The sequence below is a fragment of the Arachis hypogaea genome, chromosome 19, assembly GCF_003086295.3.
Source record: "Arachis hypogaea cultivar Tifrunner chromosome 19, arahy.Tifrunner.gnm2.J5K5, whole genome shotgun sequence".
NCBI classification, from domain to species: domain Eukaryota; kingdom Viridiplantae; phylum Streptophyta; class Magnoliopsida; order Fabales; family Fabaceae; genus Arachis; species Arachis hypogaea.
The window spans coordinates 93,914,020-93,933,509 of record NC_092054.1 but is presented as its reverse complement, the minus strand read 5'-3'; the positions used below and the strand labels follow the sequence as shown (position 1 = coordinate 93,933,509).

General features: G+C 40.7%; 1 non-coding gene across 1 annotated transcript; it reads right to left on the bottom strand.

The window, feature by feature from the left end:
* Nucleotides 1-9,441: 9,441 nt before the first annotated feature.
* Nucleotides 9,442-9,545, bottom strand: LOC112781955 (small nucleolar RNA R71). Its single transcript, XR_003192701.1, has one exon. It is a non-coding gene; the product is annotated as a small nucleolar RNA R71 (small nucleolar RNA).
* Between the last annotated feature and the right edge of the window lie 9,945 nt (nucleotides 9,546-19,490).

Below are 19,490 nucleotides of genomic sequence, written 5' to 3'. Positions count from 1 at the left end.
AAAAAGAGAGAGAAAAAGCAAGCAGAAAAAGCCAATAGCCCTTAAAACCAAAAGGCAAGGGTAATAAAAAAGATCCAAGGCTTTGAGCATCAGTGGATAGGAGGGTGGTGTACGAAATTGTGATCATTAACAATGGCGCCAAAGGACTTGGAGCTCTTAAACGTGAATCACACTTTGTCACAATTCCGCACAACTAACCAGCAAGTGCACTGGGTCGTCCAAGTAATACCTTACGTGAGTAAGGGTCGATCCCACGGAGATTGTCGGCTTGAAGCAAGCTATGGTCATCTTGTAAATCTCAGTCAGGCAGATTCAAATGGTAATGGAGGATTGATAATTAAAAGATGAATAAAACATAAAATAAAGATAGAGATACTTATGTAATTCATTGGTGGATTTCAGATAAGCGTATGAAGATGCTTTGTTCCCTTTGAACCTCTGCTTTCCTATTGCCCTCTTCCAATCATTCATACTCCTTTCCATGGCAAGCTTTATGTTGGGCATCACCATTGTCAATGGCTACATCCCGTCCTCTCAGTGAAAATGGTCCTGATGCTCTGTCACAACATCGGCTAATCAGCTGTCGGTTCTCGATCATGTCGGAATAGGATCCATTGATCCTTTTGCGTCTGTCACACGCCCCACAATCGCGAGTTTGAAGCTCGTCACAGTCATCCCTTCCCAGATCCTACTCGGAATACCACAGACAAGGTTTAGACTTTCCGAATCTCAGGAATGGCTGCCATTAATTCTAGCCTATACCACGAAGGTTCCAATCTTAGATTAGAAACCCAAGAGATACGCATTCAAGCCATTGCTAGTAGAATAGAGGTGGTTGTCAGGCACATGTTCATAGGTGAGAATGATGATGAGTGTCACGAATCATCACATTCATCAAGTTGAAGAACGAATGAATATCTTGGAGAAGAAATAGACTTGAGTTGAATAGAAAAACAATAGTACTTGTATTGATTCATGAAGAATAGCAGAGCTCCACACCTTAATCTATGGTGTGTAGAAACTCTACCATTGAGAATACATAAGAACAAAGTCTAGGCATGGCCGTGAGGCCAGCCCCAAACGTGAAAAGGTCTATCAAAGTATCCAAAGTATCTTAAAAGTATGAAAATATAATAGCAAAAGGTCCTATTTATAGAAAAACTAGTAGCCTAGGGTTACAGAAATCTGTAATTAATGCAGAAATCTTCTTCCGGGCCCACTTGGTGTGTGCTTGGGCTGAGCATTGAAGCTTTCATGTGTAGAGACTTTTCTTGGAGTTAAACGCCAGCTTTTGTGCCAGTTTGGGCGTTTAACTCCAGCTTTTGTGCCAGTTTCGGAGTTAAACGCCAGAATTCTTGAGCTGACTTGGAATGCCTGTTTGGGCGATCAAATCTCGGGCAAAGTATAAACTATTATATATTGCTGGAAAGCCCAGGATGTCTACTTTCCAACGCAATTGAGAGCGCGCCAATTGGGCTTCTGTAGCTCCAGAAAATCCACTTTGAGTGCAGGGAGGTCAGAATCCAACAGCATCTGCAGTCCTTTTTCAGCCTCTGAATCAGATTTTTGCTCAGGTCCCTCAATTTCAGCCAGAAAATACCTGAAATCATAGAAAAACACACAAACTCATAGTAAAGTCCAGAAATATGATTTTTAAATAAAAACTAATAAAAATATAATAAAAACTAATTAAAATATACTAAAAACATACTAAAAATAATGCCAAAACGCGTATAAATTATCCGCTCATCAGAGGGCCTAAGGGAATCAAATCCTGGTCTAAGCGGCTAAACCAAGCTCTCCCTAACCATGTGCTTGTGGCGTGAAGGTGTCAAGTGAAAACTTGAGACTGAGCGGTTAAAGTCAAGGTCCAAAGCAAAAAGAAGAGTGTGCTTAAGAACCCTGGACACCTCTAATTAGGGACTTTAGCAAAGCTGAGTCACAATCCGAAAAGGTTCACCCAATTATGTGTCTGTGGCATTTATGTATCCGGTGGTAATACTGGAAAACAAAGTGCTTAGGGCCACGGCCAAGACTCATAAAGTAGCTGTGTTCAAGAATCAACATACTGAACTAGGAGAATCAATAACATTATCTGAATTCTAAGTTCCTATAGATGCCAATCATTCTGAGCTTCAATGGATAAAGTGAGATGCCAAAACTGTTCGGAAGCAAAAAGCTACTAGTCCCGCTCATCTAATTAGAATCTGAGCTTCACTCAAGAACTCTGAGATATTATTGCTGCGTGACTTATTTGTATTCTATTTTATTTGTCTAGTTGCTTGGGGACAAGCAACAGTTTAAGTTTGGTGTTGTGATGAGCGGATATTCTATATGCTTTTTGGGGTTAATTTCATATAGTTTTTAGTACGATTTGGTTAGTTTTTAGTATATTTTCATTAGTTTTTAGGCAAAATTCATATTTCTAGACATTACTATGAGTTTGTGTATTTTTCTATAATTTCAGGTATTTTCTGGCTGAAATTGAGGGAGCTGAGCAAAAATCTGATTCAGGCTGAAAAAGGACTGCTGATGCTGTTGGATTCTGACCTCTCAGCACTCGAAATAGATTTTCTGGAGCTACAGAAGTCCAATTGGCGCGCTTCGAATTGCATTAGAAAGTAGACATCCAGGGCTTTCCAGCAATATATAATAGTCCATACTTTGCTCAAGGATAGATGACGTAAACTGGTGTTCAACGCCAGTTCCATGTTGCAGTCTGGCGTCCAGCGCCGGAAACAAGTTACAAGTTGGAGTTCAACGCCAGAAACAGTTACAACCTGGCGTTGAATGCCCAAAACAGCCCAGGCACGTGAGAAGCTTAAGTCTCAGCCCCAGCACACACCAAGTGGGCTCCATAAGTTGATTTCTGCACTATCTATGATAGTTTACTCATTTTTCTGTAAACCTAGGTTACTAGTTTAGTATTTAAACAACTTTTAGAGATTTATTTTGCACCTCATAACATTTTAGATCTGAACTTTGTAATCTCTGACGGCATGAGTCTCTAAACTCCATTGTTGGGGGTGAGGAGCTCTGCTGTGTTTCGATGAATTAATGCAACTATTTCTGTTTTCTATTCAAACACGCTTGTTTCTATCTAAGATGTTTATTCGCACTTCAATATGATGGATGTGATGATCCGTGACACTCATCATCATCCTCAACCTATGAACGTGTGCTTGACACCCACCTCCGTTCTACCTTCGATTGAATGAATATCTCTTGGATTCCTTAATCAGAATCTTCGTGGCATAAGCTAGAATCCATTGGCAGCATTCGTGAGAATCTGGAAAGTCTAAACCTTGTCTGTGGTATTCTGAGTAGGATTCAGGGATTGAATGACTATGACGAGCTTCAAACTCACAAGGGCTGGGCGTAGTGACAGACGCAAAAGGATCAATGGACCTTTTTCACTGAGAGGACGGATGGTAGCCATTGACAACGGTGATCCATTAACGAGAGAACTTTTGCGTGGTCTAGAAATTTGCGGATAAATCCTCGTTGCAAGTATAGTTTCTAAACCTTCAAAAGTCCTTTCATACAAACGTTTTTGGTTGTCACAAGTAACAAACCCCTAAATAAATTGATAAACGAAGTATTTAAACCTCGGGTCGTCTTCTCAAGGAATTGCAGGGAGGTATTTTCTTATTATTGGTTATGAAGATTGTAAATTGGGGGGTTTTGGAAGTAAGGAAGCAGTATGTTGCACAAAAAGAATAAAATAAAATAGTAATAATAAAATAAACTCTTGGCAAGGTATGAAGACTGGAGGTCCTATCCCAGTTATCCTTATCAATTGTAATGAGAATTGGATTTTTCTCCCACTTTATTAACCTCTAACTATGAAGGTAAGTTAAGTGGATGAATTAATTCTTGAAGAATTCGAATTCTCAATCAACAATGAGTTTGATAACTCAAGAGTCACCAATTATTTAACCAAAGCCAAAAGGGAAATATCTAAATTAAATTAAAAGCAAAACAATCTTAAATCTGAAATACCTCAAATAATATTAATTAAGAAAATCATAACATGAATGTAGCATAAGCCAAATAGGCAACATAACTAATATAAGCATTAAAGTATCTGAAAGTAAGAGATAAATATAAAGTAAAAGAACATTGAACCTGGGATTGAGAGTCACTCCTAAAACTAAGAGAAATCCTAAATCCTAATCCTAAGAGAGAGGAGAGAACCTCTCTCTCTAAAAACTACATCTACTCCTAAAATTGTGAATGTGTGAGCCTCCTATGAATGGATGTATTCCCCCACTTTATAGCCTCTAATCTGTGTTTTCTGGGCCGCAAACTGGGTCAAAAACAGTCCAGAATTTGCTGGTTTCAAATTTTGCCACGCTGGATTTCCGTCACTGTGACGCGGCCGCATGGATCACGCGGTCGCATCGCCTAGCCTCAGGGGAACCATAACATATTATATATCAAATCGAAGCCCCAGACGTTAGCTTTCTAATGCAACTAGAACAGCGTCGTTTGGACCTCTGTAGCTAAAGTTATTGCCGTTTGAGTTCAGAGAGGTCAGGCTGGACAGCTTAGCAATTTCTCCAACTTCTTGCATCTGAAAACACTTAACACACATATCAAGGCATCTAACGGTAATAAGAGAGGATTAATAATAAGCAAATATAAGATCAAAGAAGCATGTTTTCAATCAAAGCACATAATTAGGAAGACAAATGTAAAACCATGCAAATAGTATGAATAAGTGGGTAAAGAGTAGATAGAAACCACTCAATTGAGCACAAGATAAACCATAAAATAGTGGTTTATCAACCTCCTCAGTGGACAAGACAGAGAATGAATTCGTACTAGAACAAGTAGAAGAAGCTGTCATTGTTCAAGAAGAAGAGTTGGTTGAAGATCTAGGAGATGCAGAACCTCCATGGGAAAGTCAAGACATAGAGCCTCCTTCCAAGACGGTTGAATTTGATGCTGAGGAGGGTGTACCACCTCCAAAGCATATCATAGTTGAAGACTTGGAAGAGGTTGATCAAGAGATGGAGATTCAAGAAGAAGAAGCACAACCTCCCATGCCCTTGGAAAGCAATGAAGAGGAGATTGAATTGGAAGAAAGCTACCAAGAGGAAGAGGTTGAAATTGAAGAAGCTTGCAAAGAGATGGTAATTATCAGAAAAGAGCACAAGGGAGTGGAGCTTGCAATTTCATTAAAAATGCCTCCCCCTAAGTTGCCATCATCCTTCACAACATTCAAGTAGGTAAAATTCATATCCCATAGCTTTCTAATCCCACTTGAATATGGGCTACTGGAGACGGATGGTCAACTTAGAGCTCTTTGTGGCATTAAGAATAAGAGGAAGATGGCCAGTGGTAAGAATTGTCCTGCAAGGTTCATCATGGTTGGAAGCTTTAAGTTTAAATGCAAAGGTTGGTGTAAAGCTCAATTGAATGGGTCTAGGAAGTTGTTTGGACGCTTTAGTGAGAATTCTAAAGCTGAACCATCCAGATGGAATCATGATAGTCAACTTAAAGACGGGTGCAAAAGCAAGATTTGGGACCCCGGAATCCAATCTAGAAATCAGCACTCTTGGGGCCTTGTCACATGCTTTAACTTACTTGAAGGCTTTCTGCGCCTAGTTTGGGATCCCGGAGGACATTGGAATCATAAACATTGGAGGAGATTCCTGGATGAGTTCAAGCACAAGCCACCATAACAAAGGATTCCCCAAATGTCCAACTTAAGGACAATAACTAAAAGTGCTAGGTGGGAGACAACCCACCATGGTATGATCGTCCTTTTTCATTTTTTTATTTGTTTTGAGTTTTATTTTATTTTATTATATTGAACCTGGAGTTTTGCATCACATTCATATTAACACTGCATTCTGCATCTTTTCAGATTAAAAAAAAAAAGAAGCGAGCACGCGACGCGACCGCATCAGCGACGCGTCCGCGTCGCAAGGAGATGGAAGAAAATATTAATATAAACAGAGAGTTTCGCAGGAGCAGCGCTGGAGGCGTGCCAATGGCACAAATCACCCCACGCGACCGCGTCATATGGGAATAATGGTCCCCACGCGACCGCGTCACCCACGCGGCCGCGTGACCTGAAATCGGCGTAAAAAGGGTGTATGGCAGAAAGTTGAGCTGGAGTTGGGCTAGACTCGTGCTAATAGCACAAGCCCTGCCATGCAAACGCGTCACCCACGCGTCCGCGTCATATTGGAAATAAGGCCACCCGCGCGATCGCGTCGACCACGCGACTGCGTCACTAATGCCAGGGCATCTTGGCCAGTTTCACTGACCTTTTCTTTACTGTTTTTAGGGTAGTTTCATGCATTTCTTTAGGAAATAAGCTAGTTTTGGGTAGATATTCACCTACACCTTGATTCAAGCATACATTGTGCATTTTACATTATTTCATGAGGATTTTGCATGAATTTAGTGACAAATTGTATGATGCATTACCCATGACTTGGACTAGAACTTTGATGCACTCTGTTACTTGATTTCAGGACCAAAGGAGGCAAGGAAAGGGAGGTAACTTGCAAGGTTAATGAGAAAAGTGATTGCCAATAACACTCTCAAAGCCATCATTGCCCACGTTAAGAGTCACGTTAACTAAGTTAACGTGCACTCTAACGTGGAGAAGGGAAGTTGAGCCAACGTTAGTGACACTTAACTTTGTCACTAACGTTGGCAAACACTCATGAGTGGCCACGTTAGAGCCCACGTTAACCTAGTTAACGTGGCCTCTAACGTTAAAGGGGGAAGAGAAGCCAACGTTAGTGACATTCAACATTGTCACTAACGTTGGCCTAAGGATGCAACACACCACGTTAACTCCCACGTTAACCAACACGTTAACTTGGTTAATGTGGGAGCTAACGTGAGAAGTGAGAGTTGTCGACAACGTTAGTGACACTCAACATTGTCACTAACGTTGGAAGCAACCACACAACCCCCCAAGGAGCCACGTTAACTTCCACGTTAACTTAGTTAACGTGGAAGCTAACGATGAGGAATGAATGATGAGCCAACGTTAGTGACACTCAACATTGTCACTAACGTTGGGATGGCTAAGAATGGCCACGTTAGAAGCCACGTTAACCTAGTTAACGTGGACTCTAACGTGAGATCTAGGGGCACATTGGAACGTTAGTGACAATGTTGAGTGTCACTAACGTTCTCGAAGTTTGGCAAGGCCACGTTAGAAGCCACGTTAACCTAGTTAACGTGGGCTTTAACGTGAAGCAAATAGGGGCACACTGGAACGTTAGTGACAATGTTGAGTGTCACTAACGTTCTCGAAGTTTCGCAAGGCCACCTTAGAAGCCACGTTAACCTAGTTAACGTGGGATCTAACGTAAGGCAAAGGGGTACATTGGAACGTTAGTGTAAATGTTAAGTGTCACTAACGTTCTCGAACTTATACTTTCACTAAATGTTAACACCCCTAACGCCCTGAGCTAAAGTCTCTGCCCACTTAACACTTTCTCTCTGCAAGTAAAGCCAAGCCCAAATGAAGAAAAGAACTGCTTCAAACTCAAGATCCAAAGGCCCAAGACTTGAAGAGCAAACTAGAAGCTGAGAAGAGTAGTATATATAGGAGTAGCTTTGAATTGTTAGGAGAGTTCTGAAAGTTGGAAAAAGAGAATTACTCTCTGTATTTTACTTTCTCTGTAATTTCTAGTTCTATGATGTATTCTCCATCTTTATTTTCATTTTCAAGAGCTATGAACAATTAAACCCCTTTCATTAGGTTAGGGAGCTCTGTTGTAATTTGATGGATCAATACTAATTTTCATTATTCTTCTTCTATCTTTTCTCTTGATTTTACTTGAAAGCTTTCGATCTTCATCCCATTGAGTAGTTATCTTAGAAGAGAAGCTATTCAAACTTGGATCTCTTTTGAACCTTGAAAGAGGAATGAAGAGATCAAGCAAGAAATGCTTTCTCATGCTGGACCAAATTGGGTTTGGATGGGTATGTGACTATAACCCTCTCAATACTTGATTTGGAAAATGCATGTGGTACAATCAGTGACCATACTTTATCTCTTCTCATGAGCAATTGACCAAGAAATTGGCTATTGATCAAGATTTGAGAGATTGAATTGCAAGAAATTGTAATTCAATCACTTAAGATTGCCAAGGAGATCAATGAGTGCATTGATTGAGGAAGAGATAAAAATGAACTTGATCCGGAGAGTTGCAACATCTCCTAAGCCCAATGAACTCCCCATCTCTGATCTTACCCATTCTCTTTAATTTCTGCCATTTACTTTTATGAGCAAATCCCCCATTCCCAGTTACAATTCTGCAATTTATCTTCAGTCATTTACTTCCAGTCCTTTAATTCTAGCATTTACTTTTCTGTTATTTACATTCTCGCCATTTTATTTTCTGCAACTCTCAACCCAAATTCTGGATTCGCTCAACTAGAACATTCTTCTAATTAAAGTTGCTTGATCAATCAATCCCTGTAGGATTCGACCTCACTCTATTGTGAGTTTTTACTTGACAACATATTCGGTACACTTGCCAAAAGGAGATTTGTTGAGAGCCAAGTTTTCCGCGCATCAAGTTTATGGCGCCGTTGCCGGGGATTGATTGTGCATCAACAATGATTAAATTAGAAGATCACTAGATTGAGCATTTTTATTTTTGTGAATTTCATTTTCTGTTTGAGTGATTTACTTTTTGTTTTCGTTAAACTTCTTCCCTTCCCCCTCTACTCTTTTGTTTTACTTTGTTATTTTCAATTCTGTTTGCTAACCCACTAACTGTTTGATATATTGCATCACCCACAACTAACAGTAATTCTGACACAAACACTTTCTGCACCTATCTTTTCTTGCTTGCACTTGATGGTTGTATGACAGGGAGAAGAAGCGGGGCTTCAACTTCCTTCGATTCTGAACCTGAGAGGACCTTCCTTAGATTAAGGAGGGAGGCAAGAGGAAAGAAAGTGGTTGGTGCTGAGGAAGAAGAGGAATTCTTTGAAACAAACATGGAAGACAACATGGAAAACCATCATAAAGAAGAGGATCACAACCATGGGGGAAGAGGTAGAGCAAACCATGCTGGGGAGGATAGAAGAGTTTTGGGCTCTTACATCAATCCAAACCCAGACAATTGTGGAAGTAGCATCCAAAAGCCAACAATCCATGCCAACAACTTTGAACTTAAACCACAGCTCATCACCCTTGTTCAGAACAACTGCTCGTTTGGAGGAGGTGTTCAAGAAGACCCCAATCAACATTTGACTACCTTCCTGAGAATATGTGACACAGTGAAGTCTAATTGTGTTCACCCTGACGCCTATAGACTGCTCCTATTTCCATTCTCACTTAGGGACAAAGCAGCCAAGTGGCTGGAATCCTTCCCAAGGGAAAGCTTGACAACTTGGAAAGACGTGGTGAACAAATTTTTAGCAAGATTTTACCCTCCTCAACGAATCAATAGGCTGAGAGCTGAGGTCCAAACTTTCAGGCAACAAGATGGTGAGACTCTATATGAAGCATGGGAGAGGTTCAAGGACTTAACAAGGAGGTGTCCACCTGACATGTTCAACGAATGGGTGCAGCTGCACATTTTCTATGAAGGACTCTCTTATGAGTCAAAGAAGGCCGTAGACCATTCATCCGGAGGATCATTGAACAAGAAGAAGACTATTGAGGAAGCCATAGATGTTATTGAAACAGTAGCAGAGAACGACTACTTCTATGCTTCCGAAAGAGGGAACACAAGAGGAGTAATGGAGCTAAACAATGTAGATGTTCTGTTGGCCCAAAACAAGCTCATTACCCAGCAGCTGGCTAACCTCACCAAGAAGATGGAGATGAACCAAGTAGCAACAATCTCCACTTCATCAACAACCCAAGAAGGAGTGAATGAAGAAGCAGAGGGGAGTCAGGAGCAAGCCAACTACATTGGGAATTCACCAAGGAAAAACTATGATCCATACTCCAAGACCTACAACCCTGGATGGAGAAACCACCCAAACTTTGGATGGGGAAGTGAGCAAGACCAAAACCAAGACCAGAGACGTTACAACTCCAACAACAATGCACCTCACCAGCAATTCACACAGAGGACATCTCAACACCCCTACAACAACACTTCTCCACACACCTATCAAAACCAAAATAGCACATCTGCTCCGAATCACTCATCAATTAATGACAAGCTCTCTAAGATTGAAGCCCTACTTGAAGGAATATGCCAAGAGATTCAAGAAAATAAGGTGTTCAAAGAGGAGGTGCGAGCCAATATTAAGAACCAGGGAGAGACCATCAGGAAGCTGGAATTTCAGGTGGGATATTTAGCTGAGAAGATTCCCAAACCTACCGATAGCTTCCCAAGTGACACGGAGAAAAACCCCAAAGGAGAAGCAAAGAAAGTAAGATGGGAAGATTTCAAAATGGTCACTGCGAGTGATCAAGAGACTGAAGACAAGCAAGGCAAACTTTGCAAACAACCTGAAGACAACTCAACAAAGGAGGAGGATAGAGATCGCCAAGAATCAGAAATCTCACAACAAGAGCTGCTGAAGCTCTATGCACCCTTCCCTCAACTGCTCAATGGTGCTGTGGGAAAAAGAATATACTCAAGGTTCCTAGACTTGTTTGCATCTCTGCATGTGAACATACCATTCATCAAGGCAATTCAACAAATGCCTGCATTCATCAAGTATATGAAGGAACTTCTTCCCAGGAAAAGCTCACTCAAAGGAGGCCAGACTATAGTGATGAACAAGAAATGTAGTGCCCTTATTCAACCTGAGTTGCCTACAAAAAGAAGAGATCCAGGGAGTTTTCACATCCCTTGTGCCATAGGTGAAACTATGTTCGATAGAGCACTATGTGATTTGGGGGCCAGCATCAACTTACTACCCTTATCCCTGGCAAAGAGGCTGCAGATCAATGAGATAATACCCACAGATGTAATCATCAGACTGGCTGACAAAACTCAAAAGCAAGCAATAGGAGTGGTGGAAAATGTGTTGCTAAAAGTTGGAAAATACTTTCTCCCAACAGACTTTGTCATCCTGGACATGGAAGAGAGTTACACTCATCTAATCATATTGGGAAGACCATTCCTAGCTACGGCCAGAGCACTTATCGATGTAGAGAAAGGGGAGCTAATATTGAGAATCCATGATGAACGACTCAGCTTCAATGTTTTCAAACTCTCACAAGAAACAGATCAAGAGGACAAGGAACTAAGCACAAATGATAATAAGACACTGAAGGAGGAAACAAGCACTGAAGCACAGCCAGTTCATTCTGAGATCCCCTTAATAGATAAACAAGAAAAACAGCAATTGCCACAGCTCAAGAAAAAGTTGGAGGAACCTAAACCTCTAGAGGCAGGTGAAGACAGCACCACAACTCCTTTAGAAAAAGAGGTCACCAAGGGGAAGGCAACATCAAAAGAAACAAAGAAGAAGGTACCAAGGAGGTGGAGGAACAAGAAAATCCCTACGGAAGATTTCTCTCCAGGGGATAGAGTTGTCTCAGCCTACTTCTCAGATATTCCCCCTAATCTCCCCACTGTACCATCTCAGTTACCCAAGGTCTTCACTATCAACAGAGTTCTTTCCATAGAACATGTGGAGATCATTGATCCAACCAATGGATATAAGTCCACAGCAAGAAGGGAGGACTTTAAGCACTACCAACCACCCTGATGAAGGAAAAACGTCAAGCTAGTGACGCTAAAGAAGCGCTTCATGGGAGGTAACCCATGTTTTATATGTTTTTAAAATAATGAATAAATCAATGTTTATGAATTTCAACCCAAACTTGACAAACACTTGGTGAAATCTTTATCATGCAGTATATAGTGAAGAACAAGTTTGGTGTTCAAAGCAAACCAAGATGCATGCTAGTCTTGGGAGCTTTGAACAAAACTTTTCATCACATTGCTTCAAACTAAGTTTGGTGTCACCCCATGGTGCCACCAAGACGCATATAAGGACCCACCAATAGTTAGTTAGTTAGTTGGAATTCATAAATAAACAATCAAATCCTTTCTTTCCTTTTATTAATATTAGCCGTAAAGTTCATATGGTCATTTTAATATCTTTTCTTACTTTTCTTAGTTTGTCTTTATAGGAAAAGAAGAGGAGCATAAAAAGGGATTGATTGGACAATTAAATGGGGGAGATTTAGCCACTTAATGAAGATCACTACACACATGTCTCAAGAGGGAACGCATGGGGAAACGCTGCCATGCAACATTGGAGAAAGAAGACCCTTGAAGACCGAACCAATCACTCTCATTAAGTGATGATCCTTGTCCTTCCTTCATACACAACCCCAACCGTCCATCAAGCAACAATCCTTGCAATCCACACCTTCCATCCACTCATGACCTCCCTATATAAGTGAACCTTAGGGCATGATCATTCCTCACACTCAAATTCCCACTCTCCACACTTCATACTTTCGGCTTGCTCAAACCCCTTCATCACACTCTGTCCTAGCCAACCTATTCCTCATCTCTCCGTATCCTCCAACCTCCACCTCAAAACAGCAACTCAATTCATGGCATCATCAAGCTCAAAGAGGCAAAAGAGGAAGGAACCCATGGAGAGTGTTCCTTTCGATGAGAAGAAATTCAAAACTTCCTTTCATGAACGTGAATTCGAACGGATAAGGGCGAGAAAGATATTGCCAGAGTTAATCTTCCAAATCAATGCAGATGAGTCACCACAAATTCTGGAGAAAATCGAACAGAGGGGGTGGCAATTGCTCACAAGTCCAGAGGGGAAGATCAATGGAAACCTCATCAAAGAATTTTATGCTAATGTAGTAAGAGAGGATAAAACCAAGGCCCTAACCTTCAAAAGTTACGTAAGAGGAAAAGAGGTGGACTTCAGCCCAAATGCCATAACAAGAGTTCTTCACCTGAAATCACCTCGTTTTGATAAAGAAAGTTATCAGGCAAGGATAAGTAGAAGCCCTGATAATAATGAGCTCTTAGAGATAGTGGCAGACATCTGTGTTATAGCAGCTGACTGGGAGAGGTACACAGATGGGAGACCCAAGTTCATCAAGAGAGGAGACCTGAGCCCTGAAGCCAAGGGGTGGTTTGAACTTGTGAGGAGGTCCATTCTACCAGCTGCAAATAATTCAGAGGTAAACATCAATCGAGCTACTATGGTGCATTGCTTAATACAGGGTGGGGAAATCAATGTGAATGAGCTCATCGCCGAGGGGATTCAAGATTCGGCTGAGAAGGTTGATTCAGGTGCCAGGCTTTGGTACCCCAACACCATTCTCCGCTTATGCAACAAGGCCAAGGTAGTATTTGAGGACAGCAATCCAGACTGGGTAAACCCAGGGAGGCCAGTTACACTCGAGAGATTGGTTTATACTACACCTGCTCAACAACAAAGAAGACCACAAATAGGAAAACCAAAAGCAAAAGAAAGAGTTCACCAAGAGGAACCTCATCAGGAAGAATATCAACAAGGAGAGTATTCTGATCCAGCCAACTTGAACATGAGTCACCTTCTAAGAGCCATTGAGGATTTGGGGATGAGACATATGGAAGGACAAGAGCAAATACTGAACCTTCAAACCAACTGGCTGAGCCAACAGGAAGCATGGCAAAAACAACAAATGGAGCAGCAGTAGGAACACTACTCAAGGCTCACTCAAGCCATCAACCAAGTGAATGAGAGGCAAGAGCTTCAAGAGAAGCACTTGCAAGAACTCAACCAGTGGCAGATAGCCCAAATGAAAACTTTCAATGAGTTCAGTGTACTCAATGAAGGAAGGCAACTTCATAGGGAGGAGTTCTATGTGAACACTCAAGCCAAGTTGAACTACATGACTAGTAATATGCATCAGCTACACTATGCCATCCCTACATATGATGAGGTCCAAAAAGATTTTGTAGAACAAGAAGAGAGGAAGGTGAAACAGCAAAAGGAGACACTCAAGAAGAAGATGGAAGATGGTGGTTTCTGGAAGAAGCTGCTTGGAAAAGGCAAAGGAAGTGGGAGCACAAGCACTCAAGAGAGACACAATGAGGACAAGCAAGGATGGGAGCATGGGCATCCACATGAATGAAAGATGGTGGAGTTCTTTTTAGTCCATCGTTTTCTATGCTTTAAATAAGGAAGATCTTGTATGAAATAGAACCTGCTTCCATGTTATGATTAAACTTTTTAAATTCTGTCTTTTAAGTTTTCTTTCTGAATAGGTCCATGATTTCTGGTTTAAATGTCACTGCATCTTTCCCTTATTTACTTGTAAGCTTGTCCATTTTAAATGAAATGAAGAAGAGAATGTTTATGTTTTTTTTAAAAGACCAGAGTAGAGTTCATAATGTGGAAGTGCATTCATGAATCTTTGGGGTAGTCATAAGTTAGCTAAGTTGGTTCAACCACAAGGCTAGGAGGACAACTATCTATCCTGAATACTTGACTTTGGATATACCCATGAGACTAAGTTAATAACAAGATCCTAATAAGCGAAAAGGGAAAGAACAATGGAAGTGAAAAACAAAAGAAAAAGAGTAAGCAATAAGGCTAGGCACCAATGGTTTGGACCTTGAGACAAGTGTCTGTGGTGCTCCTGTGTGAGGGATCTACTTGGATGAATAAGCTCTCAGGGGTGCTTTATCACCTGGTAACTTGGGTTAACTAACCCGGGATTATCAGCTGAAAATCCACTATCAAGAGTAACCCTCACTACAGAGCATTTAGTAACCCAAAGAGGTGCTGGACACCAAGGTCTCAAGAAAGAAAATAAATGAACTATATGCCTGTGGTGTGTATGTATGGGGGAGAGACTTGAGGGAGTAAGTCCTTAGGGGTGCTTCAACACCTAGCACCTTGAACCAACTGGTTCGGGAGTGTTGGCTGAAAGCTTATCTTAAAAAGTTGACCCCTTACAGAGCACTTAGCCTAAATAACACAAATAACCCTTGAAATAACAATAAAAGGATCAATGAAAAAAGTCTCATGGGATATAAACAAAGTAAGTGTTTAGGGACATGATAAAAGTCTGAAAGCTAGTAATGGAATGAACCTAAGTTGCTATGTATGAAACCACCATAAAATCAGTAACATGACTTCCATAAGAAGGACTCATTCCTCTGGATATTCCATTCATCATTCTCTTGTTCCAGTACTTGCTTAGGGACAAGCAAGCTTTAAGTTTGGTGTTGTGATGCCAGGGTGGTGCACAAATTGTGAATCACACTTTTCACAACTCGTACCACTGACCAGCAAGTGCACTGGGTCGTCCAAGTAATACCTCACGTGAGTAAGGGTCGAATCCCACGGAGATTGTTGGTTTGAAGCAATCTATGGTTATCTTGTAAATCTTAGTCAGGAAGTCAATTATGTTTATCAGTTGAATTGCAAATAAACAATAGAGCATGGATCAAAGGTTACTTGTTATGCAGTAATGGAGAATATGTTGGAGTTTTGGAGATGTTTTGTCTTCTGAATCTCTACTTCCCTCTGTCTTCTTGTTCACGCACGCACGTCCTCCTATGGCAAGCTGTGTGTTGGTGGATCACCGTTGTCAATGGCTACCTTCCTTCCTTTCAGTGAAAACTACGCTCACGCGCTCTGTCACAGCACGGCTAATCACCGGTTGGTTCTCGATCCAGTTGGAATAGGATTTACTATCCTTTTGCGTCTGTCACTAACGCCCAGCCTTCATGAGTTTGAAGCTCGTCACAGTCATTCAATCCTTGAATCCTACTCGGAATACCACAGACAAGGTTTAGACTTTCCGGATTCTCATGAACGCCGCCATCAGTTCTAGCGTATACCGCGGAGATTCTGATTAAGGAATCTAAGAGATACTCATTCAATCGGATATAGAACGGAGGTGGTTGTCAGGCACACGTTCATGGTTTGAGGAAGGTGATGAATGTCACGGATCATCACCTTCATCACAGTTAAGCGCGAATGAACATCTTAGATAGGAACAAGCGTGTTTGAATGGAAAACAGAAATACTTGCATTAATTCATCGAGACACAGCAGAGCTCCTCACCCCCAACAATGGGGTTTAGAGACTCATGCCATCAGAGAATATAAAGTTTAGATCTAAAATGTCATGAGGTACAAAATAAGTCTCTGAAAGTTGTTTAAATACTAAACTAGTAGCCTAGGTTTACAAAAAATGAGTAGACTATGATGGATGATGCAGAGATCCACTTCTGGGGCCCACTTGGTGTGTGCTGGGGTTGAGATTTAAGTAAGTCACGTGCAGAGGCCATTTGTGGAGTTGAACGCCAGTTTTTGTGCCAGTTTGGGCGTTCAACTCCAGCTTTTGATCCTTTTCTGGCGCTGGACGCCAGAATTGGGCAGAGATCTGACGTTGAACGCCAGTTTACGTCGTCTATCCTTGTGCAAAGAATGGACTATTATATATTGCTGGAAAGCCCTGGATGTCTACTTTCCAACGCAATTGCAAGCATGCCATTTCGAGTTATGTAGCTCCAGAAAATCCACTTTGAGTGCAGGGAGGTCAGAATCCAACAGCATCAGCAGTCCTTTTTTTAGCCTGAATCAGATTTTTGCTCAGCTCCTTCAATTTCAGCCAGAAAAATACCTGAAATTACAGAAAAACACACAACTCATAGTAAAGTCCAGAAATATGAATTTTTCCTAAAAACTAATGAAAATAGACTAAAAACTAACTAGAACATACTCAAAACTATATGAAATTAACCCCAAAAAGCGTATAAAATATCCGCTCATCACAACACCAAACTTAAACTGTTGCTTGTCCTTAAGCAACTAGACAAATAAAATAGAAGACTAATAGGTTGAGAAGCAATAATATCTCAGAGTTTTTGAGTGAAGCTCAGATTCTAATTAGATGAGCGGGATTAGTAGCTTTTTTGCTTCTGAACAGTTTTGGCATCTCACTTTATCCATTGAAGCTCAGAGTGATTGGCATCTATAGGAACTTAGGATTCAGATAGTGTTATTGATTCTCCTATTTCAGTGTGATGATTCTTGAACACAGCTTCTTTATGAGTCTTGGCTGTGGCCCTAAGCACTTTGTTTTCCAGTATTACCACCGGATACATAAATGCCACAGACACATAATTGGGTGAACCTTTTTCAGATTGTGACTCAGCTTTGCTAAAGCCCCCAATTAGAGGTGTCCAGAGTTCTTAAGCACACTCTTCTTTTAGCTTTTGGATCTTGACTTTAACCGCTCAGTCTCAAGTTTTCACTTGACACCTTCACGCCACAAGCACATGGTTAGGGACAGCTTGGTTTAGCCGCTTAGACCAGGATTTTATTCCTTTAGGCCCTCCTATCCACTGATGCTCAAAGCCTTGGGATCCTTTTTATTTGCTCTTGCCTTTTGGTTTTAAGGGTTATTGGCTTTTTGTGCTTGCTTTTTCTTTTTCTTTCTATTTTTTTTTGTCTATATAATTTTTTCTGCAAGCTTTGTTCTTTGCTGCTTTTTCTTGCTTCAAGAATCATTTTTATGATTTTTCAGATTATCAATAACATGTCTCATGTTCATCATTCTTTCAAGAGCCAACATATTTAACAGTCTTAAACAACAAATTCAAAAGACATATGCACTGTTCAAGCATTTATTCAGAAGACAGAAAGCATTGCCACCACATTTAGCTAATCAGAATTTCTCTTATTAAAACTCAAAATTTTATTGCCTCTTATTCAAAAGATCTACTACTTTATTCATGTTTGCTGATGATGAGAAAAATAAACTATAACTTAATTGGAGATAAAATCAAAATAGATATTAATTACTATTATATGACTCCTAAGGTAAACTTCTATAAGGATACTGTCACAGAGTTAAAGCAGAAATTGGAAATTAACAACCTTTATTCTGGGGGAACGGGGGTTCCTCTGATCCTTGGGGTGCTTGGTCCTACAAGAGAAGACTTTTGGCGCTTCAATTCCCTTAAGTCACGCCCCTACTCCTCTTGTTCTTTAAACATATAGGTCAGCATTTGACTGTGTTCCTTCTGTTCTTTTATTATTTGCTCCATAGCTTCCCGTATCTTGGTAACGGACGTCTCAAGATACTCCCAGTATTCAGATTGAGGGATCTCATGGAGGAATTTCTGTGCTCTCTTCTTGATGGGATCCTCCTGTGCTTGTTGTTTTTCCATTGATGCTTTGGTGATTGGCTTTTCAATTAGGATATACTCAGTTATTCCCATCCTTACTCCAGCGTCCTTGCAGAGCAGAGAAATCACGCTTGGATAAGCCAACCTGGCCTCTTTAGAATTTTTGTTAGCAATTTTGTAGAGTTCAGTTGAAATCAGCTGATGAACCTCCACTTCCTTCCCCATCATGATGCAATGGATCATTACTGCTCTTTTAACTGTGACTTCAGAACGGTTGCTAGTGGGCAACAGAGAACGCCCAATGAAGTCCAGCCATCCTCTGTCGACTGGTTTGAGATCCTCTCTCTTGAGTTGATTTGGGACACCCTTTGTGTTGGTGGTCCACCTGGCTCCAGGGATACATATGTCCTCTAGAATCTTATCCAGGTCAATGTCTGCTCTCATCATTCTCCTGTTGAAGGAGTCTGGATCATCCTTTAGCTGAGGTAGCTTTAAGATCTCTCTGATCTTGTCAGGGGTGGTATGAACAATCTTCCCTCTGATCATGGTCCGAAATTCATAGAAGGCAGTTCCAGATAGTTTTTGCTTGTCAGTCTGCCACATATTAGCATAGAACTCCTAGACCATGTTCCTTCCTACTTTCGTTTTAGGATTAGCTAGGACTTCCCAGTTCCTGATTCGAATTTGCTCCTGGATCTCCGGATATTCATCTTCTTTCAGATCGAATCTAACTTCCGGGATCACTGATCTCAGACCCATTACTTTAAGATAATGGTCTGAATGTTCTTTAGATAAGAACTTCCCTTGATTCCAAAGTGGTTTTGGAACGCTCTCTTTCTTGCCTCTTGGAGTGGGTTGTTTTCCTTTAGGAGCCATGATCTTAGTGATCTCGGATAACACACCAAACTTAGAGGTTTGCTTGTCCTCAAGCAAAAGAAAAGAAAGGAGAGGGATAGAGGGAGAGCTAGGTGCAATTGTTGATGGAGGAGGAGGGAGGCCGAACCCAAATTTAAAGGGATGGGGGGGTGGGTTTTCGAAAAATTGGAAAAGATAAGATAAAAAGATTGAGTTGAAAAAGATAAGATAGAATATATAGTTTAATTTTGAAAAGATATGATAGATTTTTGAAAAAGATAAATCTGAATTTTGAAAAAGATAATATGGAGATTTGAAAAAGATATGGATTAGTTGAAAAGATTTTTGAGTGAAAAAGATAGATTTGTTTTCAGAAAAGTTTTGAAAAGAGTTTGGATTGAATTTGGAAAGAGGGATTTTTAGAAACTAAGGATTTTAGAAATCAGGGTTCTTAACATGTTCATGTAAAAATCATGCATTGAAACATAAAATTTGAAATTAAAATGGAAATACGTGTGGAAAAATGAATTTGGCTCCTACCTGCTGTCCTGGCGTTTGA